General features: G+C 45.9%; 1 pseudogene across 1 annotated transcript; it reads right to left on the reverse strand.

Annotated features, from left to right (window-relative positions):
• Positions 1-240: 240 nt before the first annotated feature.
• On the reverse strand, positions 241-20,541 carry LOC100194075 (ubinuclein pseudogene; annotated as a pseudogene). Its single transcript, NR_159687.1, has 8 exons — positions 20,201-20,541; positions 19,578-19,645; positions 19,411-19,503; positions 17,653-17,728; positions 16,576-17,270; positions 9,851-9,937; positions 988-1,089; positions 241-833 (listed from the first exon to the last, which is right to left on the reverse strand). The product of NR_159687.1 is annotated as a ubinuclein pseudogene (transcript).
• Positions 20,542-20,777: the final 236 nt, after the last annotated feature.

A 20,777-nucleotide genomic window follows, 5' to 3' on the forward strand; every position in this document is an offset into this window, starting at 1 on the left:
TTGTTTTTGGCTCTTAATCAAAAAATAGTATTTAAAAGTGAATGCTAATGTTCAATGTTTTGTGCGGTTGTCAATGATATTAAATCTGCACCTCGCTGAATGAGATTTTAAATCGCACAATATGAACGCATGTCTCAGAAACGATTCATAATTACAACCGATATTTGTAGGGGTGCAAATCTGCATCTGACCATATTTATCAGCGTGGCACAGATAACCTGGCCAAAGGAACCAAGCAATGCTAGAAAATTGCAAATGGTCAAATATCCTCTCGACTCGGAAAGGTGATGGCCTTGACCATGGATGCTGAACACATGGAAATGCCATAATTTTGTACAGCAGCTGAAAAGAGCCTATAAGGATAACCAAATGTCCAACAATATGCCGAAATGATCAGTTAGGTTGTTGGTTATGACCAAGCACCGATGGTAGGGTAGGCCAAGCACAGTTTGAGTTGTCGACGTGGAGGGCAGGCTACCAGCACTGGCCTCGTCAGCAGGCTTAGAAGGCTTTTGCTTCTCTCCCATGCGGTAAGGGAGCCTTTGGTAGGTTAGCTTGTGTATCTACAACATCGTATTCAGGTTTTCTTTTCTTCTTGATCTCGCCAATATTTCTGTTGCCGTCATCAGGAATTCCACTGGAGCTCGTTTCACGAGCCCTGTCAAAAAATTTAAACCCCTGGTTCTGTCCATAATCTGGTATGTGATGTTGTTTGTTATGGGTGGTTGTGAAACTTGTGGGGCAACACCAGCTCGCATTACAACTGGGAAGCCATCTTCCAGCTTTGCTGCTGCAGCCAGCCTCTTCCTTTTCATTCTCTCTTCGCTGCGAACCTAGATTAATTATTATGGGCGAAATGAGCGAGAAAAATGATACAAAATATGACGTCAACCTTGCATTCTAATGCAACATCTGTTATTATGTTTCAACTTTTAACTCACACAATTAACAAAGAACAGGGAAGAGGGGAATATTTATAATGATGACCTTTTGCTGGCTGTAGTATAATCTTCTTCGCTCCTTTCATCTATAAATGGCATCTTTGATTCCAACACTATCCATGAAACCTTGAGGCCATAACTCTGCAAGCTGGTGTAAAAAATGACATTTCAATCATGATCACGTATTTGCATGATTTAGTAAGTATTCAGCAGAACATTTTTTGTGTTAAATGTTGTAAGAGATCACACCAAATTTGGAGAGAAATGGATCATTACGAACACCAGCAATGCACGTATGACATTTTACATCAACATCAACATAGTCTTTTAGTCCCAAACAAGTTGGGGTAGGCTAGAGTTTAAACCCAACAAGATGTCACCAAGGAGAGAGAGAGAGAAAGGGGAGGAAAAAGCTTTTGAGAGCACTAAAAGGAAAAAGACCTAATCACGGTTCAGGCACGTGGTTAGCTTCTTTCCAAGCACTTCTATCTAAACACAACTCCATTGAAATATTCCATTCCTTCAAATCCCTTTTGATTGCCTCCTCCCATGTCAAGTTTGGTCGACCTCTACCTTTCTTCACATTATTGTCCCGTCTTATGATGCCTCTATGCCCCGGACCCCGGTGCCTCTGGGGTCTTCGGTGGATGCCCGAACCATCTCAACCAGTGTTAAATAATCTTTTCTTCAATTGGCGCTACTGCTAGCCGATCACGTATGTTATTGTTTCTCACTCGGTCCAATCTTGTGTGCCCACTGCCCACGTATCCAACGCAACATACGCATCTCTACGACACTTAGTTGTTGAATATGTCGTCTCTTAGTAGGCCAACACTCAACCCCATATAACATAGCAGGCCTAATTGTTGTCCTGTAGAACTTGTCTTTCAACTTCTGTGGCACTCTCTTGTCGCATAGAACTCCCGATGCTTGACGCTATTTCATCCACCCTGCTTTGATTCTATGGCTAACATCTTCATTAATATCACCATGTATCTGTAGCATCGATCCTAAATAACAGATGGTGTCCTTTGGTACTACCTGGCCTCCCAAACTTATATCTCCATCCTCACTAATTGTAGTACCAGAGTCACATCTCATATATTCGGTTTTGGTCCTATTAATTCTAAATCCTTTTGATTCTAGGTCTGACGCCATAACTCTAGCTTTCTATTTATTTCTTTCCGGCTTTCATCTACTAGAACTACATCGTCAGCGAAAAGCATACACCAAGGGATATTTTAACTACATACTAAAAGCATCTCTTACTCTTTTATTCAAAACAAGTACTCTGTCGAGTCACAAAACTTGTCGTTTAGGGCAAGATTTGGTCAAACCTAAAAGAATTACTACTACAAGTTTGAAAATGTGTTAGTTATATGGATCGATTTGTATTCAAAATACTTTAAAAAATCTCTTGAATGACTTTAAGAATATATTCTAGAATAAGTTAGTGATCAAAGATGCGCATTGAAGCCATGCAGTCAAATGTGCCAAGTTTGTGTGACTGGGGGGAGGGGACATAACTACTCCAGCGACCAGCCCCAAGTTCACAAATTAAAATTTATAATCCACAAACATAACAAAATTTACATCCAATGAAGCTGGAGATAACACAAAATTTAAATCCAAAGATATACAATACAGCTCATGGTACAGCTGGGAGCATGAAGCATAACGTTTGGTTTTGACTAAGGGTATAAATACAAACCAAAGTGGCAAAGTGTATCCCTATTGAGTTCTCGCCTTATAGCACAACTAATTTGCCAAATCATATTTATTTGATAAATTAAGGAGGAAAAACACAAGTCAGATATCTTTCTGCAAAATAAGTACAAGAGAAAAACCACTGCTGGAAATAATATTGCTACAATTAATGATGATGATATTGCGGAGGCTCATGCTTTGGGATTGGGCTTGGATGTTGATGTGACAGCGGTTACTCCGTCTGACCCCCCCTCGGACGTGGAAGGCGCTGCTGATACTCCGTCTGAGACCATCTCAAGATTTCAGGGGCCATTATTATTAGAGTACAATGGAACAGCGAGGAGGGCTGACGCAGACTCAACTGTTCCACTCAGGCATGAGGTGGTAGCCTCTGATGACAGTTCCAGGCAGAATTTTGGGGATTCATGTGACTCCTCATTGGATCCATTATCTTCTATGGAATCTAGAAGAAGATCATTCATGGCTAAGATAACAATGGCACCTTCACAGCTCCTTGCTGCTCCTGTCCTCCCCAAGCGGTCAAGGGGTGCCACAAAACATGGTACTGCGCTACGACAGAGCCGACGGGTTGCAGGGGCAGGGGTGGAATTTAACATGCAGGATCTGGAGAACAGAGCCACAAAACAAGTAATGCGGACTCTGAGAGTCATCACAGAGAATGCAAGCATCAACCAGCAAGCTGTTAAGGATTATGAGAATCTTTTTCAGCATCCTTTAACTCAAAGTCATGTTGAAGCGTTAGCGGCTCTCTTTGGATGGGAGACTCCGGGGAATCTCTTCCCGTAATGTGTTTTTCTTTCTGGGTTGTAATTTATAATTGTTGTAATGGATCCTAGCAAAATTATATGTTGGAATGTGAGAGGTTTAAATTCAGCTGATCGTCAAAATTCAGTCCGGAATCTAGTTCTGTCCTCTAAAGCTGATGTGGTCTGTCTCCAGGAAACTAAAATGACTGTCATTTCTACAAGAACCATTCTTGCAGCCTTGGGTTCGGATTTTTGCCAGTTCTCCTTTCTACCATCTTGTGGTGCTAGTGGTGTTGTGCTGGTTGCTTGGAAGCGACATCTGGGAGTGACTGGGTTGTCTAGGATTGACAGATACAGCATTTCAATCCAATTCTGCAATGCGCATAATCGCTGTTGGTGGTTAACTTGTGTTTATGGTCCTCAAAGTAACAGTGATAAGATGTTGTTTCTTCAAGAACTGAGAGACGTCAGGGCTGCTTGCACTGGACCCTGGTTGATTGCTGGTGACTTCAATCTCATCTACAGGGCTTCAGATAAAAATAATTCAAATATTAACAGAGCTATGATGGGGAGATTTAGGAAGTTGGTTGAGGACTTGAGTCTCAATGAGGTTCCACTTTTTGGGCGCAAATACACGTGGTCAAATCAGCAAGACAGTCCTGTTCTTGTTAAGCTTGACAGGGTCCTCTGTTCAGTGGAGTGGGAAGACAATTTTCCAAATGTCCTTCAAAGTGCTGCCTCTGAAGGCTCCGACCATTGCCCCTTGCTGCTTGGCATTAGAGATAATAAAATGGGTAAAAGACGTTTCTGTTTTGAAGCTTTTTGGCCCAAATTAGAAGGATTCCAGGATGTCATCCAGGAGGTTTGGGATTCTGTGGCAGCTGTAAACTGCCCTTTCATGACTCTGAATTTGAAACTAAAAGCCACAGCTAGGAAGCTGCAATCTTGGAGTGGGAAGCATGTGGGACATGTGAGGACTCAGTTGGCTTTGGCAAAGGAAATTCTGCATAGACTAGAAATAGCGCAGGACTGCAGAGCTTTATCCTTGGCTGAAATCTGGTTAAGTAATTTGCTGAAAAAGCACTCCCTGTTTTTATCTTCACTTCAACGGACCATTGCTAGATCGAGATCGAGGATCTCTTGGCTTAAAGAGGGGGATGCTAATACCAAACTCTTTCATATGCACTCTCGACATCGAAAAAGGAGGAATTTTGTTGCACAACTGGTGAATGGAGACCAGATTCTCACTAGTCATGATGATAAAGCAGTTTTGGTGGACAATTTCTACGCCATACTTATTGGTGAATGTGGGGATAGGGAGCAGACTATTAATCTGGAGGCGTTGCACATGCCAACTTTCAATCTTGCACACCTTGATGAGCCTGTTACAGAGCTTGAACTTTGGAATACAATTAAGAGTTTACCTAATGACAAGGCCCCAGGTCCCGATGGTTTCACTGGGCGCTTCTATAAATCTTGTTGGAACATTATCAAGATGGATCTTATGGCTGTAGTTGCTGCGGTTTGGAACAGGAAGTTTGACAATTTTTGCTTGCTGAACTCGGCCTACATTACTTTAATCCCAAAGCATGATGGGGCTGTGCATGTCAAAGACTTTAGGCCAATCAGTTTGGTGCATAGTGCTGCAAAGTTGATCACAAAATTATTGGCCAATCGGTTAAGTCAAAAGCTGAATGATATGGTGTCTCCAATCCAGAGTGCCTTCATTAAGGGACGTTTCATTCAGGATAATTTTATGTTGGTCCAACAAACGGCTAGACTTTTCCATCAACAGAAAAGGCCACGTCTTCTCCTCAAGCTTGATATTACTAAAGCTTTTGATTCGGTTTCTTGGCCTTTCCTCATCGAAGTTATGAAGTATCTTGGCTTTGGACAAATTTGGAGGGACATCATTTGTGGGCTTCTTTCCTCCTCTAGCACTCAGGTGCTTTTGAATGGCATTCCAGGAGGACATATTGAATATAGAAGAGGTCTCCGACAAGGGGATCCTCTCTCCCCCATGCTCTTTATTCTAGTTATGGATGTTCTTGGTCTATTGTTTTCTAAAGCTGAACACGCTGGTCTGCTCTTGGATCTTTGCCCCAGAAGACCTCTGCATCGGGTTTCTATGTATGCAGATGATGTGGCACTCTTCTTACACCCTTCGGCAGCGGATATTGCTATAACTCTAGATATTTTACATCTATTTGGGGAAGCTTCAGGTCTCCGCAACAACGAACAAAAGTCTAATGTTTATCCCATTCAGTGTGGGGGTGTGGAGCTGGAAATGGTTCAGGATCTTCTCCCTTGTGGCATCTCGACCTTTCCGTGTAAATACCTGGGGCTGCCTCTGTCCTTGAAAAATCTCACCAAGGTTCAGGTGCAGCCTATTGTGGATAGAATTGCTGATCAGCTGCCAGGCTGGAAAGCAGATTTGATGACAAGAGCAGGCCGTAAAGTGCAAGTTCAGCATGTGCTTACCGGAATGCTTATTTATCTTGCTATGGCAGTAAATATTCCCTCTTGGGCTATTAATGCCATTGATAAAATTAGAAGAAGTTTCCTTTGGAGAGGGCGCAAGGAGGCCAGAGGTGGTCACTGCCTGGTGGCCTGGGGCAGAGTCTGTAGACCCCTACAGCTGGGCGGTCTTGGCATTTCTAGTCTTAAAGAACTTATCTGGGCCCTGCGCATGAGATGGCTTTGGCTCCAAAAGACTGAACCTAACCGACCTTGGTGCAGCCTTCCTATCCAGGTTCCTGATAAAGCAAGGGCTTTCTTCTCGATGGTGTTGACTTCAAAGGTTGGTAATGGGGCTAATACTTTGTTCTGGACTGATAAATGGATTCATGGGCAGAAAATTGCAGATTTGGTTCCTAGATTATTTGATATCATTCCGAAAAAAATCACTAACAGAAGGACGGTTCAGGAAGCATTGACAGATAGAAGATGGATTGCTGATATCACAGGATCACTCTCGGTGGGAGTATTATTGGATTATCTTCATCTTTGGAATTTAATTTCAGATTTTGAGCTGCTGCCAGATATAGAAGATAAACATACTTTTAGTATTGCTGCAAATGGGACTTATTCTGCTAAGGCTGCATATGATGCGTTGTTCATCGGGGCTGTGCATTTCGGTCACTATGAAAGAGTTTGGAAAACTTGGGCCCCCTCTAAATGCCACTTCTTCCTCTGGTTATCGGTGCTAAATAAATGCTGGACAGCAGATAGGTTGGCAAAGAGAGGACTTGATCATCCGGAGAAGTGTCCGCTTTGTGACCAAGAGTCTGAATCTTTGGATCATATTTTGGTTTCTTGTGTTTTTGCAAGAGAATTCTGGTTCCGGCTGATGTGCATTTTCAGACTACAAAATCTGGCTCCTACACCTAGTACGGTGTCTTTTACGGGTTGGTGGGAGATGATAGACAATGGCTCTGGAGATATGATTATGAAGGGTGTCAACTCCCTTATTGCCTTGGGAGCCTGGATTATTTGGAATCATCGGAACCAAATTGTCTTTGATGGAATCTCCCCTAGTGTTTCTGCAGCTCTTTGTCAGGCAAGGGAGGAACAACAGTTGTGGGAAATGGCAGGAGCTAAGGGTCTCTCCTTTCTTGCCGCAACCATCAGGGGCACCTAGCTGCCTGGTTTATCGCTGATGGGCTGGTTTTGTTTTCAGGATCTGTTTGCTCTTGTTTTTGTTTTTTCTCTTCTTTTTTCTTTGGTTTTTTTATCCCCTCCGGGGAGGTCTTTTGTACTATGGTCTATTTTGGACCCTCTTTTCCTCCTACTTAATATAATGATGCGCAGTTCTCCTGCGCTTTCGAGAAAAAAAAACAAAAAATGTTACTGACATTTTCATAAATAAAAATGCACAAGATTTCAACCACAGAAGGTATAGAAGATTAAGTCAACAAGTCAAGGGAAACTGACGGCCTGTTTGGCAGTGTTTCTGATCTTTTTTTTCGAACACGCAGGAGAGCTGCGTATCAATGAATTAAGAAGGGTCTAAAATTAGACCAAATACAAACACAACAGAAAAAAGAAATAAAGAAGAAAAAGGAGAAGAAAGAAAATAAACAAGGCCAACCTGCCCGCACAACCTAGACTCAAAAAACATCCTTCCCTTATGAACCAGTAATATGTATGCAACAATTGGAGGTGATCATTTCTTAAATGATACTGGTAGTTTAGACAAGAAAAAATGCTTCTAATGCAACACTATATATTGTATTTTTTGCTAACATAGATTAAGATGAACAAGTATGCAGACAACATAGAGAAGTACAGGATAGCGAAGAAGTCTGCAAAGCGAGCGGTTAGTAGAGCCCAGGGTCAAGCCTATGACGACCTTTATCAACGGTTGGACATAAAGCAGGGAGAAAAGGGTATCTATAGGATGGCCAAGATTCGTGAAAGGAAGACAACGGATGTCAACCAAGTCAAATACATCAAGGATGAAGCAAACCAACTATTAGTGAAGAATGAAGAGATCAAGAACAGATGGAAGGAGTACTTCAACAAATTATTCAATGGAGGGAATGAGAGTTCTACAATAGAATTGGACAAACCATTCGATGACAACAACAGGGGTTTTGTACGAAGGATACAAGAATATGAAGTTAAGGAGGCGCTAAAAAGGTTGAAGGTAGGAAAGGCGATGGGCCCTGATGGTATCCCTATCGAGGTATGGAGATGCCTTGGAGACATAGCGATAGTATGGCTGACTAAGCTTTTCAACACCATCTTTCGGACAAACAGAATGTCCGACGAGTGGCGGCGGAGTACGTTAGTACCAATCTTCAAGAACAAAGGAGATATTCAAAGTTGTACTAATTACCGTGGAATTAAGCTCATGAGCCATACAATGAAGCTATGGGAGAGAGTCATTGAACACTGGTTGCGGAAGATAACGAGCGTGACCCAAAATCAGTTTGGTTTCATGCCTGAGAGATCAACTAAGGAGGTCATTTTCTTACTAAGACAACTTATGGAGAGATTCAGAGAACAAAAGAAAGACCTCCATATAGTCTTCATAGACTTGGAGAAGGCTTATGACAAAGTACCTAGGAGTGTAATGTGGTGGGCCTTGGAAAAACACAAAGTATCAACAAAGTACATTAATCTTATTAAAGATATGTACACTAATGTTGTGACAAGTGTCCGAACAAGTGATGGAGACACCGATGACTTTCCAATTAATATAGGACTACATCAAGGGTCGGCTTTGAGCCCTTATCGCTTTGGTGATAGATGAGGTCACAAGGGACATACAAGGAGATATACCGTGGTGTATGCTTTTTGCCGATGATGTGGGTACTTATTGAGGAGAGGAGTGGTGTTTCGCAAAAGTTGGAATTGTGGAGGCAGACGCTGGAAGCTAAAGGTTTTAGGCTTAGTAGGTCTAAAATAGAGTATATAAAGTGTGATTTCAGTGCCATGGGGTATGAGGATGGCGATGTTAGTCTTGATGGGCAAGTGGTACCCAAGAAAGACACTTTTCGTTACTTAGGATCAATACTTCAGAACGAGGGAGACATCGATGAGGATGTCAGTCATAGAATTAAAGCTAGATGGTTGAAGTGGCGGCAAGCTGCGGGTGTCTTATGCGACCCCCGAGTGCCACACAAACTAAAAGGCAAATTCTACAGGACAACAATCCAGCCGGCTATGTTGTATGGAGCAGAATGTTGGCCCACTAAAAGACGACATGTCCAACAACTAAGTGTGGCAGAGATGCGTATGTTGCGCTGGATATGTGGCCACACAAGGAGAGATCGAGTCCGGAATGATGATATACGAGAGAGAGTAGGAGTGGCGCCATTTGAGGAGAAGCTTATGCAACTTCGTTTGAGATGGTTTGGACATATCCAACGAAGACCTGAAGAGGCACCAGTGCATATCGGAATAATTAGGCGTCCCGAGAATGTGAAGAGAGGTAGAAGTCGACCAACCTTGACGTGGACAGAGGCTGTGAAGAGGGACCTGAAGGAGTGGAATATTGATAAAGAGCTCGCCGTGGATAGGAAGGGGTGAAAGTGTACCATTCACGTGCCAGAACCCTGATTTGTAGTTTCGTTTTTCCTCCTTAATCGTTTGACCTTCTCTTGTGCCCCTTTAGATCTTGCTGGTTCTTGTGGGTTTTATCTCTTTTTATGTGTTTCCCCGTTTCATCGTTTTTCGGTTCTCCTTTGCTTTTGTCCCCCTTTTCTCTTCTTTGGGGGTTGAGCTCTGAGGCTTTTATAGAGGGTCTCATCTCTAGCCTACCCCAACGTGCTTGGGACAAAAAGGCTTTGTTGTTGTTGTTGTTGATGAACATAGGCCCACATTACAAGTATACCATGTCAGTATCTAAAAACAACTTTATGAATTCAATCAGTAACTTTACAGTAACAATACATTTCCAAGATAAGCTAATTAGCTTCCAGCACTAACCTATAGTGTCCTGCGCTGAACAAGGTGTCCAACTATGCTCATGAGGCGATTCATTAGCTCATGTTCTTGGATCTTTCCCTGATTTGCCTACACCACACGACAGTATTATGGACATTCAGAGTAAAAAACAGTATTATGGACAGGTAAAGTATATACAAAGTACTAGAAAGGATTCTGCATGGTGTGTGTTTGATTAAGAAATCGAAATACTAGCAATTAGTACAAGTGAAAGAAAATCACACTAAAAGAACAGACACTCTGTCAGGGCCTAAGGAGGCCCACGGAGGGGCTGCGACAGCAGCCACCATGGGCCCTCCAAGGGAGATTAGATAAGGATAGTTAGAGATAAGATTAGAAGATTAGTTGAGATTATTTAGGAGATTAGTTGAGATTATCTAGGAAGGTTATCAGTTAGTTTGTTGAGAGTTTTTAGGAGAGTTTTAAGAAGATAAGGATCTCTAGCTATATAGGGACGACCAAGTGGCCTATTTATGTAATCAATGGATGAGAAAATAAAGGAGGCAAGAATTAGAAGGGAGAAACCCTCCTCTTGCTCGGTCGTGGGCAGAGGCCCCCGGCCGGTGTTCCTGTCCATCGATACCCCTCTCCAATCCCTCACCGATCTAGCGACCATAACATCTGGTATCGGATAGCTTGGGTTTCGATCTGATCCTATGGTTTCTGATGCTAATTTCGCGGCGTCATCCTGGCAACCGGCGTCCCCATCTCCTTGGACTGTGCCGCATGTCACCTTTGTCACATCGTCCTGTCAATCGACGTCCCCATCTCCATGGGCTGCGCCGCATGCCACCTTCGTCACGCCATCCTGGCAACCGGCGTCCCTATCTCCATGGGCAACATCGCCTGCCACCACATCTTGGACGCCGGCGTCCCCATCCCTAGGGACAACGTCAAATTTCGTCACATCATCTTCGTTGACGGCGTCTCCGTCCCCATGGGCGACGCCACTAGGGGCAGCCACGGCTCAGCAATCACCAGCTCCATCGATGGGGGACTTCTGGACCAACATAAGGGCTGATCTCGCAAAGATGCAAGCCACGCTCCAGAAGGTTGAGCAAGGGCTGCTGCAAATCAAGGCAGCAGTGCAACATGAGCAGCACCAGCTGGCGTTGTCCGCACGGCTCCAGACGTTGGCGGTTGTGGGCATACAAGCTGCTGCTCGTGGCTTCCTTGCACGACGGAGAGTGCGGGAGATGCGCCGCCAGATGCTCGAGGCAGCCTTGGTGACGGTTGACCTCGGCACACAGAGGCGCGACCTCGCCCTATCGGACGACCATCAACAGCGGCACCGGGCCGCTCTCTCCAAGTGTGAGCATGGTACGTGTCCCGCTGGTGACGAACTTCAACTCTACGACAGCGGCGGTAGGGAAGGCACTCCCCTCGTCATCGGCAAGGGCGTACTATTTAGCGCCACCACATTCCGCTACCGGCCGCCACGAGGGCACCTCCGCTGGTTATTGTTGCGACCTACTCCAGGTGCCCCTTCATGTGCTCCCCTTTCGTCCAGATGGCATCCATGGGATCCAGGTGGCTGCACACGTGCAAGTCCAATGCGTGGAGGGTGTCCGCCTTATCTTATGGGATAAAAAAATCAGATTCAGAATAATAAGATAAGCCGAGATGTAAAAGGCTTATCTTCTAGGTGTCTGGTTTTGGGTCAAGTAGACTCGATTTTTGAGCACCCGTCATGCTACAGCTCGAGGACGAGCTGCTTGTCCAGGAGGGGTGTAGTGTCAGGGCCTAAGGAGGCCCACGGAGGGGCTGCGGCAGCAGCCACCATGGGCCCTCCAAGGGAGATTAGATAAGGATAGTTAGAAATAAGATTAGAAGATTAGTTGAGATTATTTAGGAGATTAGTTGAGATTATCTAGGAAGGTTATCAGTTAGTTTGTTGAGAGTTTTTAGGAGAGTTTTAAGAAGATAAGGATCTCTAGCTAGATAGGGACGACCAAGTGGCCTATTGTAACGCCCTGAATTTGGGGGTAGAATTTTTTCTTCTTTTCTCTCACCAAATTCGGGCGTTACTCTCTTTTCTCTTTCCCCGTTTGCTCCTTCTTCCCAATTTCAAACCAGTATAGCGGCATGTGTCCGTGTCATGTATAAACCAAAACCTAAGTGTCATGGGTGTTGCATCATGCCGAAGCACATTTCTTTGTCTGATGATGAGTGTTCGTCTCGTTCCGTTCTGGATTTCGGTTCGCGATTTAATTCCGTTTAGTGGTCGCGCTCGTCGTGGGTTTTCGATCCGCGAAGTGGCCCGGCCCAGCCCAATCTAGTCTAGCCCAGCCGGCCCGGCCCGCCCCGGCCTGCGCGCCCCTGGCGCCCAAACCCCCCCCCCCCTGCGCCCCATCCCCTCTCTCTCCCTCATTTGGATCTCCCGCGCAACAACCTCTCCTCTCCCTCTTCCACCTCTCTCTCCCCGTAGTGCCCTAGGATTTGGAGACGGCGATCACCGGATTTTGGACCCCGAGGTGAGCTCCCCTCCCCTCCCCTTCTCCTCTCTCTCTCTCTCTCTCTCTCTCCCTCCTCTTCTCCCCCGCGCGCGCACCCTCCCTCTTCCCCCTGCCCGCGCCCGACCCCGTCCCTGCCCGGCGCGGCGGCGCCCCTGCCCGCCCGCTCGGCCCCTCCCGCGGCGGCGCCCCTGCCCGCCCGCTCGGCCCCTCCCGCGGCGGCGCTCGGCTCCCCGCCCCCGGCTCGCCCGCCCGGCCTCCCTCCCGCGGCGGCGCTCGGCTCCCCGTCCCCGGCCTTCCCCCCCCCCCCCCCCCCCGCTCGACCCCTCCCCGGCGCGGCGGCGCCCGCCCCCTGCCCCTCCCCGCGGCGGCGATGCCGCCCGGCCCCGCGTGGCGGCGCCCGCCCTCCCCTGGCCCGCGGCGGCGCTCGCCCGCCCCTGCTCGCCCGCGGAGGCGCCCGCTCGCCCGTGCCCGCCCGGCGGCGCTCCCCGCCCCTCCCCCGCGCGCGGTGGCGATCCCGCCACCCAGCTCGGCCGCCATGGCCGGCTCGGCCGCCCCCGCACCCTGCCCCGTGCCCGCCCGGCCTCGGCCGCCCCTGGCCGGTTCAACCGCCCCCTGGCCGGTTCAACCGCCCTGGCCCCAGTTCGGCCGCCCGTTCCCCCGTCCCGGCCTCGCCCGACCGTATCTTCGCTCGCCCGCGCTCGCGGTGATTATTCGTTAATTAGCGTGTTGCGTCGCGCGCTTCGCCGCGCGACGGATTTGTCTAAATTCAGATTCTATCTTGTGTTGCGTCGTGCGCTTCGTCGCGCGACGATCCATTTTTGTTTCAGGTTGTTTAAGGTGTAACGCCGCGTGTGTATTCACGCGACGTTCCACTTTGGACTCAGTTTAGTCGACGTATGCCGTCGTGCGCTTCGTCGCGCGACGTTTAACGTCTCCTCATAACTAAGGCGAAGTGCCTCATTGCGTGCTCGGTCGCGCGACGAGTCGCTAGCTTTTTAATTTGTTTTAGAGTGCTTTGTCGCGCGTCTCGCCGCGCGACCATTCTTTTTATTTATCTCCACCTGCTTATAATGATTAGGCATGAAACATGACTTTACTTTACGCTAAACATAGTGTCTACATTAAATTTCCTTCCATTAAGCGAGTAGTTAATTTATAATCATGTAACGTGATCGTTTCTCGACTGTCTTGTTCTCCTTCTCTCTTAACTATAACTGCGAGCCCGCGTAGAACGTCTGTTTACTTATTGCATTCTATTGTATGGTGTACTGTTCTTTTGTATTAAATATGTGGATGTATGTATGTTTGCGCTCGCATAGAGAACGATCTGGTTGAAGAGCCCGAGGAACTCGCAGGAGAAGCCCCTGAGCAGCAGTCGGTTGGTGGAGGCAAGTGTCCCTTGACCTATCTATGTCCTATTCATTCTTTAATTCACCTCCCGCTTTACACATTTATGCCTAAGGATTGACTAGCTTTTGTTATCCCTGTCCTTGATTACCTACTTGGGTTGGATTATTACTGTTTAGCTTTATGCTATTGCTCAAACTCTAATCAATGAACATGATGAGATTATCTATGATACGCTGTTTTCCCTTCTCTTATTATGATGTTGTACTTGTGACCTTCAAGGGGGCTCGAGCGGTTTCTCGAGTGCCTCTCCGTAAGGACCTGTTCTATGGATGACCGCCCGGGAAAACAGTGCAACCATGAGGGTAGAATGGGGTGCCCTTAGCTGAATAATTAGAGGATCCGGGGTGTAGTTCACTTAGCCGTCGTGCCGTCAATGAGGCTCGGTGTATGCGGCTCGCTCTGCCAAGGTTGATTTGTCCCTTGGGGAGGAGTGCGGTACATTTAGGAAACCTAACGGGTGGCTACAGCCCCGGGGAATCTTTGTAAAGGCTACGTAGTGATGCCCTGCTGGGTCACCTTGGTAGTGATCAATGGAGAGTCATGATCTCCGGGCAGAATGGGAATCACGGCTTGTGGGTAAAGTGCACAACCTCTGCAGAGTGTTTGAAAACTGATATATCAGCCGTGCTCACGGTTATGAGCGGCCAAGGGAGCTCCAGTGATTAGTGGTACTTGATCAGAGATACTTTGGTACAGGTGGTTATGAGATTGATGGTTTTGGTTATGACTATGGTGCTGGTAAGTGGTATTCTTTCCGTTTGGAAAGGGTACATCGGGTTAATAACTTGGGTTAATGCTAAAACTTGGCTTTCTACTAGTAAATAATAATCTGACCAACTAAAAGCAACTGCTTGACTTATCCCCACATAAAGCTAGTCCACTACAGCCAAACAGGATACTTGCTGAGTATGTTGATGTGTACTCACCCTTGCTCTACACACCAAACCCCCCCCAGGTTGTCAGCATTGCAACCACTGCTCAGGCGAAGATGAAGCTGTGGAAGGAGACTTCCAGGAGTTCCAAGACTACGACGAGTTCTAGGTGTGGGTTAGCGGCAACCCCCAGTCGGCTGCCTGTGAAGGCCGCAGTTATCTACGTTTCTTTTCCGCACTTTGATTTATTGTAAGAACTATATGGACGTCTCAGACGTACAATGTAATCGACTATTATTCCCTTTTAATACTATTTTGAGCACTGTGTGATGATGTCCATATTATGTAACTGATGTGTACGTGAATAACTGATCCTGGCACGTACATGGTTCGCATTCGGTTTGCCTTCTGAAACCGGGTGTGACACCTATTTATGTAATCAATGGATGAGAAATAAAGGAGGCAAGAATTAGAAGGGAAAAACCCTCCTCTTGCTCGGCCGTGGGCAGAGGCCCCCGGCCGGTGTTCCTGTCCATCGATACCCCTCTCCAATCCCTCACCGATCTAGCGACCATAACACACTCATTCAAATAAATCAAGTATACTAAAACTTTAGGGGGGGGGATTGCATAAGCCAAGCATGCATATGTAGTCTGCAAACAAAATTTCCAAAGTTCAGACGAAGTAGTATCTGCACTTGAATCTGAAGTAAATTTGGATGTGGTGCTAGTGTACTACATAGTTCATACCGATAACCTTGCAACCTTTTGCTTTACTTCAGGAGGCAACCGTCTTTTAACTGCTGCCTGGCCATTTGGATCAACCTCATTAATATCAATTGTTGGTGGTCTGTCTGCAAGGAAGATTTCAAGCATTTAAAATTACTTCCACACTTTGTTTGCAAGTCGTCCGACTAATCGCGATTAATCGCGATTAGTCGGGCTGGTCGCCTGTAAGTGGCCGATTAGCCGGACGACGCGATCAGACGTTCTGGTCGTCCAGATCGTCGATTAAGCGTCCAGATCGTCCGATTAGGCGTCCGATTAGTTGATGATTAGTTGATATTTGGTCGTCCAGTGGCGGCTAGGGTTTACTATTGGGCTTCATCCTTTTTTGGCCCATCTACAGTAAGCAATATAAACCGCTTGCCTCCCCTGTCGAAACCCTAGCGCTGCCGTAACCCAAACCCTGCCTGCGCCCCTGCCCATTGTCTGCCCTCTACCGCCGTCATTTGTCCAGTGCATTCACCAGCGGCTGCTCCAGTACACCGGCGCAGGCTCTCCAGGACTCCACCAGCGTTGTCTCCAGACCAGCACCAGTGAGCAGTGACGAAGAGGAACTGATGACTGGTGCTGGTCCCTTCTCCCCCTTTTCTATCTTATTATCAGTATGTCTACACTCTGCGGTCAGTTGTTCTTGACTTCTTGGTTCTTACCATCACAGCACCAGTGCATTCTGCAGTCTCTAGTTACAATTTCAGACTTTCATTTCTACTGCTTCACTGCTTGTAATTTCAGACTCAGTTCAGAGTTTCAGACTTATATAATGCCTAGCCTATTGGCTATTGCAGTATTGCTTGTTATATATAGCTATATACATATATATGTCCAGAAATTGTATAGGACGATTAGGAGACGACCTGAGGTCGACCAGGACCGATTAGGCGTCCTAATCGTCGCCCTAATCGCGATTAGGCGTCTGGTCGGTCCTCTGGGACGACCAGCTGGTCGCCCGACTTGAAATCAGTGCTTCCACAGTAATTTGTCCACAGAAAGACTCTAGCACAGCAGGGGTATACCGAACAACACTCACATTCTGCAGCAATCTTCTGGAGGTCACGAATACCTCGCTCAAGCCTGGTGCCTTTGGGTTTAATACATGAACCTGCCCTACCAACAACTGGGTGCTGAAACAATGGAAAATGTTGAAATGTATTTAAGACTCTCTTGTGCCACAATGAAACCCTTACCATTGTTTGTGTAGAATAGGCCGCACTAGCCATAACCAAGCCAGGATATTCACTTGTTCAATGCTTCTCTTTGTGATATATTCTATTTGATGGATCTTGATTTTCTCCACTTACCTTTCTTTGTTGGAAACCAAGTTGTGCTGAAGTGCCTTTATCCCTGTCAGCTGGATAAGCATAATCAAATGCCTCACTGGTTTTTGACTTATGTGCATAGGAAACAGGTGGTGGTGCAGCCTTTTGCTTTTCCAAGTCTCTTAGCTCCAAAGGAGCATCTGAGACATCCTTAATAACCTTAGCGCGTGCTGCAGCATCACCAACCGAGAATTCAGAAGATTTTCTTCTAGGGGCTCCTCCAGGACCACTGGTTTTATTCTTCACCACTCTATTGTCTTCGTGGTATTGACCATAAGAACCTATGTTGCTACTAGCTAATTGTTTTCCCACCTTCGCAGTACCTCTTGCAGAGGATTTTCCAGGTACATAGCCAATATCAAAATAATCAACTGGAGCAAGATGATTAGTCTCCAGATAAGTACTTGATGCATCCTTTCTTCTCCTTTTCTTTGGAGCGACATTTGCCGATCCGCCAGGTTCATCAGTTCTGACATGATTATAGCAATGCAGGTGTGCAAGCAAGCATGTAATGATGCTATTTTGATCCGTTGCTTTGAATAAATTGATGTAGATGACAAATCCTAACATAAGCACAACAATTATCACTCTCATCTCGTTTTCAATGTTAATAGCTATTCACATGTGCCCATGACATTTTCTGTCAGCTGGCACAGCATGTACTTCCTCCATTCCAAATTATAGAGCATTTTGGCTTTTCAGGATACATCATTTTGTCTATGCACTTAGATATACAGTGTCTAGATGCATAATAAAAACAATGCATCTAGAAAAGTCATAAGATTTTATAATTTGGAATAGAGGGAGTATATATAATAGCTAAAAACAAATATCAATTGTGCTGTCCAGAAAGAAATTAAGAGGTGTTAACAGAAGAGTATGGAGCACAATTTTTGCTGCCGGCATCCCTATTGACTACAAAGTTAATTATTTCGAGAACCTTACATCTGATCCAACTTCCCTTGTTCACAAAATACCCATCGTGCTTAGTTTTCAAATTATCGACTTCAAAATATTCATCCTGCAAAGAGGCAGACATTAAATAAATCGGTAATAAGAAAATCCAATCTCAAATGATAGATTTTAGCATACCTCATGGCAGTCATATGTTTCTTTATAAATATACTCATATACAAGATGGCTAAACTATGCATTGGCATCATGTAGTTTAACATGGTGGAAATATTTACATGAACCTTTCCCAAACATATAGCTCAGGTTGTGAGATATACAGTCATATATTCTATTACAGCTCAAGTGACAATTTCATATCATAATACAAAACTCGACGGGGGTAAGACATCCTCGTGTATTGTATTAAGAAGAGCTCTCACACAGGTCAAGAAAACCCCCAAACCGCTGCCCCACCCATACATAGCGGCACTGTAGCTCATGTGAAAATGGACACGACCGAGCCCAGGCCTTAGACTTGTGCTTTGGCGTGAGACAAACGAGGAGATTTTTTAACGCCAACCTGAAATTCGCTCCACGGGGAGTCCAACTCAGGACATGATGAGTTCAATAGTTTTCAGATCGCCTGATCGGTTCCACTGGGCGATCAGGCGTGGTTAGGCGTCGATCAGGGCGATTAGTCGCCCCTTATCGATCCTAATCGCCCCCTGGTCGTCCTGTGTATTCCAGGACATATATATAGATATATGGTCATATATAACACTATATAAGTATATATAGATATATACTTATATAGTATAGAGACTTGCAGCAGTATAAAACCCTTAAATAGTCCATAACAGCACAACAATATCAATATTCAATTTCAATACTTGGAAGTCCAAAACAGCAGTACATCCAGCTTACTAGACCAGCACAGCAGCAACAAGTTTATATAAGACTATGAAACTGCAAGTTTACAACTTACTAGACCAGTATAGTAGAGAACAAAGAGGAGTGAAGAACAGACAAAAGCAGCACGACGCCCATACCTTCAGAAGAGCTGCTCATCTCCGGAGTGCTGCTGTTGCTGACAGATAGGCGACGGGAGAAGAGTGAAGAACAGGAGAAGAGAATGGAGAACTGGAGGTAGAAGATAGGCTGCTCAGCTGCTGTTAATGACAGTTGACAGATAAGCTGGCGTCCTTTGGACCGGGCGACCTTTGGTCTACCCAGGCCGCATCTGAAGGGACTGGCTGACTGGACATCCTTTGGACTCCCCAAACAGCATTTAAGCCTAAAATGGCTTTTGGACTGCCAGTCTGCCACAACGCTTATCGGCTGATCGCCCAACACGGCGATTAATCGCTATATATCGCGATTAGGCGGTCGATAAGAACGATCAGCTACCCTGATCGAATCGCTACCTCTTATCGAGCACTAACAATCGATCAGACCGACTAATCGCGACTAATCACGATTAGTCGGACAATATGTAATCACTGATGAGTTCTACTCAGACCACCTAACGAACTCAGCTGTAGGCCCTTTTCGCAATGTTGTATCAAAATAAAGAATAGAATTTCCCCTAACAAAAAGCAAAGAGTACAGAAAGGTACAATGAAAGTAAAACATTGGGAAAATATTAATATTATTTGATGTAACCTACATAAATAACTATATCACATATAAAATCAAGTCATTTTAAGGCGTCCAATTTAATAAGCCTAAATATGAGACCATAAAAGATCCAGAAGCAACAAAACCAAACTCGTCTAGAAAAAAATAAATAATAGTTTGAATACAACTAACCAATTCAGCATCATCAACGAAAGAATCCTCAGTGTCATACTGATCATCATCTGGTACATCATTAAGATCCTCTTCGTCACTGCTATGTTTTCCCTGGCATTTTGTACATGGAGTCAAAACATCATCCATGGTGAACATGGGATCAAATGCAACAAGGTGTTTACTACCATGTAAAGGCACTCAATTTTTTCAATGACTGCATTGGATCCTTTGGGTCATTTTCTGCAGGATGTGCCTGATTCAAATGATAAGACAAGCTAGACGTTAAATACAGCACACTTCTTGAATGCCAAGCAATTCAGTGGATTCCAAAATTTTAACATACTTTTCACACTGATGAAATGCTGAATGCTAAGAACATCATGTTCAAGAATGATAAGGTTTTGGCATGAACAGGTACAACAATCCATCACGATGAGGTGTCATTGATTTGGACCTATATGCTTTCAAGGTTTTGGCAGATTACAAGAGGAACTGATACTCGCTGTAGAACATCTCTGGAAGATAGAGCACAGGCACCTACAAAAAAAAGATCAACGTTGTCATCGCCATCCCTATGAACAGGTTCCCTAAAGGTGTAATTTTAGGAGGGATGGACATGTTGCTATTGCTACCTACCAAACACAAACGGCCCTCACGTTCCATCTTCCAGATCTTACCTTCAGTCAGCAGGGAATCCTTCTATTTTCATGAACTCAAAAGGCTAAGCTAGATAGCGCACAGATTACATCGATGCAGCAGGTAACCAAGTAACCAACCAACACGCAACAACCGCAAAATGACTGCTTACAGCACCAGATGGGCCCGCATGTGCAGCGAACTTTGGCTCCGGCGCCACTGGCGGTGCCGTGGCGGTGTGCCCGGCCTCCTTGAGAAGCTTCTTCCACGACACGATTGTGGACTCCCCTGGCCGCAGCTCCACCGTGAACAGCTGCCTCCGGCACGTCGACGCGGCTTCAGGGACCGCAGCGGCGGTGCCAGACGGCTGCAGCGGAGCGAGAGCGGGCGGCGCAGAGGTAACGGCAGATGTTACCGCCGCCGCCGCCGCCGCCGAAATCCTAGCCGCTGCGGAAGCAGCTGGGGCGGCGGAAGACGAAGAGGGCGCCGCCACGGGGTCTTCCATGGATAGTGTTAGAACCCCGTTGAGCGGATGAGTTGAGCGCCGCTCCCGGCGCTCGACTTCCTCTCACGAAGATTTCTGGAGTATAGGTATAGTTGGAGTTCGTACACGACGGCACCCAGCCACTCTCCCAGACGCAGCCGGTTCCAGGTTCTCTTAGGGGGCGTTTGGTTACTTGTATGGGTGAGCCTGGCTCGTATCTAGTGAGCCTGGCTCAGACTGGACTGGCTGAGTGCATGCAGTATAG

The sequence above is a fragment of the Zea mays genome, chromosome 8 (genome assembly GCF_902167145.1).
Source record: "Zea mays cultivar B73 chromosome 8, Zm-B73-REFERENCE-NAM-5.0, whole genome shotgun sequence".
Taxonomy (NCBI): domain Eukaryota; kingdom Viridiplantae; phylum Streptophyta; class Magnoliopsida; order Poales; family Poaceae; genus Zea; species Zea mays.